Source organism: Poecilia reticulata, unplaced genomic scaffold, assembly GCF_000633615.1.
Source record: "Poecilia reticulata strain Guanapo unplaced genomic scaffold, Guppy_female_1.0+MT scaffold_207, whole genome shotgun sequence".
In the NCBI taxonomy this organism is placed as follows: Eukaryota; Metazoa; Chordata; class Actinopteri; order Cyprinodontiformes; family Poeciliidae; genus Poecilia; species Poecilia reticulata.
In genome coordinates this window covers 182,179-188,391 of record NW_007615021.1, presented here as the reverse complement: position 1 = coordinate 188,391, position 6,213 = coordinate 182,179, and positions in this window count along the sequence as shown.

Sequence of the window (6,213 nt, the reverse complement as noted above, 5' to 3'; positions counted from 1 at the left end):
GAAGGAAAAAATGTTCCTTTGTATCAACCACATGCCGAGAACAACCTAAAATCACAAAGTGTAAAATGAAGAACATTGCTAAAGTAATAAATATAGTTTATTTTAAAATAAACATGATCTRTGCCACATTGGGATAAAATAATGAATGAAAACCAGTTTTTAGGTTGTATTTTTGTTATTACTGCAAGAATATGCCAAAAGTTTAAAATTATGCATCTTGGAGAGTATTGGACTGGGAGTTAAGTGCAACTAAGATCTTCTCCATTATTCACAAGRAATTCTTAAACTGACATCAACTATAATTTTAAAGAAACAAAGCTGTAATTAAAATKAATACTTTCAGCTCAAACTGTCACTGCTCAAATTTTAAGTCGACTAGAAAAGAGAATCCTGAAATTAACCTGATTTGTCTTTTTCTAGAGTGAACAATCAAAGATCACTTGTGGAGTTCCTCAAGGCTCCAATCTTGTGCCTCTTTTAATTAAAATATTTACATCTCTCCTTTTTGCCAAATTTCAAGAGTATTATGATACTAATCTCCAATTATTTTCAAGGTTAAAATATTTAGATGTTCCCCTTTTGCCAAGGCTGAAGAGTATCATAATAACGTGCAGATTTTTTWAAATGGGATTCCTCAGAGTGGTGTGTTTAGTCCTTCTTTTTTTTTGTTTTTAAATAAAGATCATTTTAGTGAAATTAAAAATGACACTACAGTTTGTTTCCGTTCAGTGACTGAATGTGCTTTATGAAAAACAATGCAGTTGTTGGTTAAAGCAGTTATATAGGAAGAAGAAATTGTTTTTAAAATTTCTCCTCAAGAAATGCGGTTTGAGTTGTGTAAACRGAGCAAGTAATACCAACAATACTGGRGAGGGAAGATTCACTGTTTATAGTTTAAAAACAAAGCTCATATTGACCAAGGCATGTTGACAAAGCAGTAAAGGAAGTTGAATAAACCCTTGTTGAGCTGATTGCTGTCGTCCCAAACAAAGATAAGCCCAGAGTCAGAGTCTGATTAGAGAAAGAAAATCCAAAGGACATGTTGAGAACAGCAGGGTAAGATTAGGAAGAGGGATGGTTCTGTTTAATATTTCACCAGGCTGTTCAAAAGAATAAGCCTCTCAGATGCTGGTGTTTGTAAAATATGGTTTTGAAAATGRGARAAAGAGTAGAGGAAATCAAAACATTTCACATCCAAGAGTATCTGGCAACCCCTCTGGGCCTTTTGATGGATTAAAGACCCTGAGAGGCGTTCATGTTTTATCTGCTGTGGCTTTCCTGCAGSGCTGCAAGGCACAAATCCTGAAAATCACAGTCTCTTCAGAAGTGATCCCAGAAAAATTATCTTGGCAGTTTACAGGTTTTTATAAATTGTAATACGGAGAGAGATTTACATTGGTACCAAGTCAACACTGTCATTTCCAAYAGAGAACAAAATGTGTGTTTTCTTCTGAAGTCCCCCAGTCGCCAGGCTGCACAGACCGTCTGCAGTCGCTACATCACACACGCTGAGCCCCAGCAGGGAGTTTACCCTCCGGTTGTGGCTGGCAGCACTGAATGTAGACAAGAAGAAACTGTGTTCATTAAAATGCAAAACACTGATGGTAGGAAAAGCATCACTGGAGAACAACATGGCTTCCTCTACGTAGAAAACAACGATATGTTAAGTTTGGCCAGGTTCTGTTTCTTTTCTCTCACCGATCTGGAAATAAACTCGCTGGGAAACCTCAGCCACCCTCAGTTTCTTAGGCACAGTGGTCAACAATCTAACGAGCCTTCAGAGGGAAAAGTTCGCCCACCTGAGAAATGAAGGACGGAGGTTGGGACACCGTGGACCTCATAGATGACTGGCACTAATAGGCAAACCCCCAGGTGGCAGGTGTCACTGTTAAACATGTCCTGCTGCTGTGTTTACAGCAGAGTAGGTGGTGCAGGGTGTTATTTAGAAAACTGGAATGAGTAGGAGAAACTGTATTCAGTGTTGCAACTCTACCTAGCCAAGGATTCTCTCCAGTAGTTTTGGCCAATAGCATTAAAGTTAGCATGAACATCCACCAGGAGGCCCTCTAGCTCCAGCAAAATGTTACACATTTTGACTGTGTGTGTTTCCATATAGGACTATTTTCTACCATCAGTGAAGACGAGAGTAAACTTCACTGATACATGGAAGTTAGCGGATCTAAAGAGCAACAAGATTGTTGTGTTTTTGTTTTTGACCAGCTCTGTAGCCGCATCTCTGAATCCAGTTCAATGCACTACTACCAACGGTTCCATTATAAACGTATTTCCTCTTGTTCTTCATTTCAATGCGATGTGACTGTAAACCAGATGCCATGATGATGAGTGTCTCTCACGTGGAGGAGCTCTGCCTGGCTGCCGGTTGGCCCTCGCTCCGGTTTCAGCGCCTTCGCTCCAGCGTTCAGGCAGCAGCAGATGTTTCATGACTGATGGGACCATCTGTCTTACAGCACATCATCAGACTGTGCCTCGTTAAATTAGGCTGAACTGAGGCCTAATTTGAACTGAGGACTGAAMMTTGGGGTTCTGCCTGCTTCGATGAGAAATTACCTGCTGAAACAAAGACGTCCCTGTTCTTTAGATTCAAACCAGTTGGTACTGGACCATAGAGTCYGACCCAACTCTTGAGTCGTTCCAGAATTATGCCATGGTCAAAAGCTGCASTGAGGTCCAACAGAACCAGCACTGTGGTTCTTCCACTATCTGTTTTTATGTGGATTTTATTGAACATTTTGACTAACAAATAACTGACAGGAGCAGAGACGGTAACCTCACCAAGTTTCAAACATGTCCTTCTACTCTCTGTTCAGGAATCCAAAGACATATCTGGTTTTCTGACACATTTCCATCCTAACCAGCAGTTAGAGGACAGCAGGAGAAGAACATCTGTCCCTCCAGATGTTCCCACCTCTAGGTGGCAGGAGAACAAGCAGCTTTCTGGAGAGAGCACACAGGCACTCATTCATGCCACAGTAACAGATGGAAGATGATTCCCTGAAGCTGAGCTCACACCTTCAGATCCACCAGGGCCTGAACAGAACCTCATTTTAGCAGGTCTTTGTTCACATCAATAAACACAGAACACATTCTGAGGAGAGAAACTGTACGATGAACAGCCTGCAGGACAGCATGAGCTCATGAGCTCAGCTAACAGGACCAATGAAGCTCACAGTTTGTTCGCTGAGCTTCGTGTTTTAGGACGACGATGATGCATGTTGTCTCAAACCTCCGCTGGATTTGAGTCACACAAACAAAGAAGTTAAACTAGTTTAAAACCAACCAACTTTTCTCAGACAATCCCATGCTTTGTGCTCTGTAGAAGGAAACGGCAAATTGAAAACCGTGGCATCAAGAGGTCCAATAATGCCAGTCATTTCCTGATCTTCCTGTTGTTCTTCAGTCTGTCTGATCCTCCTGTATTGGATCAAGCATCTTGTTTGTAGATTTGCTTTCCAATTAACGTGAGATGTTGTCAAGCGCAAAGAACATGACTTTGTGCTTCTTGGCGCTGGTTTGGAGGCTGAGACTGTAATGGAGCGACTCAGATCAGAGATGTCTGAAGTGTGGCTCTAGAGATGGCTTTATTTGGCCCCTCGGTCCACAATTCAAGAATGGAGCNTATGTTAAGTTTGGCCAGGTTCTGTTTCTTTTCTCTCACCGATCTGGAAATAAACTCGCTGGGAAACCTCAGCCACCCTCAGTTTCTTAGACACAGTGGTCAACAATCTAACGAGCCTTCAGAGGGGAAAGTTCGCCCACCTGAGAAATGAAGGACGGAGGTTGGGACACCGTGGACCTCATAGATGACTGGCACTAATAGGCAAACCCCCAGGTGGCAGGTGTCACTGTTAAACATGTCCTGCTGCTGTGTTTACAGCAGAGTAGGTGGTGCAGGGTGTTATTTAGAAAACTGGAATGTGTAGGAGAAACTGTATTCAGTGTTGTAACTCTGCCTAGCCAAGGATTCTCTCCAGTAGTAGCATTAAAGTTAGCATGAACATCCACCAGGAGGCCCTCTAGCGCCAGCAAAATGTGACACATTTTGACTGTGTGTGTTTCCATATAGGACTATTTTCTACCGTCGGTGAACACGAGAGTAAACTTCACTGATACATGGAAGTTAGCGGATCTAAAGAGCAACAAGATTGTTGTGTTTTTGTTTTTGACCAGCTCTGTAGCCGCATCTCTGAATCCAGTTCAATGCACTACTACCAACGGTTCCATTATAAACGTATTTCCTCTTGTTCTTCATTTCAATGCGATGTGACTGTAAACCAGATGCCATGATGATGAGTGTCTCTCACGTGGAGGAGCTCTGCCTGGCTGCCGGTTGGCCCTCGCTCCGGTTTCAGCGCCTTCGCTCCAGCGTTCAGGCAGCAGCAGATGTTTCATGACTGATGGGACCATCTGTCTTACAGCACATCATCAGACTGTGCCTCGTTAAATTAGGCTGAACTGAGGCCTAATTTGAACTGAGGACTGAAMMTTGGGGTTCTGCCTGCTTCGATGAGAAATTACCTGCTGAAACAAAGACGTCCCTGTTCTTTAGATTCAAACCAGTTGGTACTGGACCATAGAGTCYGACCCAACTCTTGAGTCGTTCCAGAATTATGCCATGGTCAAAAGCTGCASTGAGGTCCAACAGAACCAGCACTGTGGTTCTTCCACTATCTGTTTTTATGTGGATTTTATTGAACATTTTGACTAACAAATAACTGACAGGAGCAGAGACGGTAACCTCACCAAGTTTCAAACATGTCCTTCTACTCTCTGTTCAGGAATCCAAAGACATATCTGGTTTTCTGACACATTTCCATCCTAACCAGCAGTTAGAGGACAGCAGGAGAAGAACATCTGTCCCTCCAGATGTTCCCACCTCTAGGTGGCAGGAGAACAAGCAGCTTTCTGGAGAGAGCACACAGGCACTCATTCATGCCACAGTAACAGATGGAAGATGATTCCCTGAAGCTGAGCTCACACCTTCAGATCCACCAGGGCCTGAACAGAACCTCATTTTAGCAGGTCTTTGTTCACATCAATAAACACAGAACACATTCTGAGGAGAGAAACTGTACGATGAACAGCCTGCAGGACAGCATGAGCTCATGAGCTCAGCTAACAGGACCAATGAAGCTCACAGTTTGTTCGCTGAGCTTCGTGTTTTAGGACGACGATGATGCATGTTGTCTCAAACCTCCGCTGGATTTGAGTCACACAAACAAAGAAGTTAAACTAGTTTAAAACCAACCAACTTTTCTCAGACAATCCCATGCTTTGTGCTCTGTAGAAGGAAACGGCAAATTGAAAACCGTGGCATCAAGAGGTCCAATAATGCCAGTCATTTCCTGATCTTCCTGTTGTTCTTCAGTCTGTCTGATCCTCCTGTATTGGATCAAGCATCTTGTTTGTAGATTTGCTTTCCAATTAACGTGAGATGTTGTCAAGCGCAAAGAACATGACTTTGTGCTTCTTGGCGCTGGTTTGGAGGCTGAGACTGTAATGGAGCGACTCAGATCAGAGATGTCTGAAGTGTGGCTCTAGAGATGGCTTTATTTGGCCCCTCGGTCCACAATTCAAGAATGGAGCAAATCTGCAATTAATTTGAGGTTTTTACAGCCAAATAATCTTCAACATTTATTAAGATGCAAGACAAAGTGCTTTTCTTTTATGAACTATGTTTGTCTATTGATTATGCATTGATGAAACTGGAAACCACTGTTGCCAAAAGTGAAAAACAACATGGTTAAAAAGAAAAAGTGAGGACAATACACCCTAAAAAATTTTTGGAAACTAGTACAGCAACTGTGAAAGGCCCTGTTTATATTTTGGATCAAGAATATACATATTTATTTTCTGGAAAATTTAGACTATTTTGCTTTATTAAAATATTGTCTACTGAGTATATCTTTGAGTAAATGTCTTTAAAGAATAAATAATTTCACTTCTAATAAAAAAAAGTGGCCCCTGAGTTCTCTCAACCTTACAATTTTGGCCCTACTTGCAAAAGGTTTGGACACCTCTGATACAGATCAAAGCAAATTCAAGTGGTAGCTTGAAAAGATAAATTAAATTAATTGAATTTCCATCACATGGGGGAAAAACAACATATGGCCACTGAGATTGAACAGTTTGCAGAACTGCCTAAAAATCCCTTCTTTAATCCGTAAGTGGGGGAATATATTTCTTTCTTTGCGG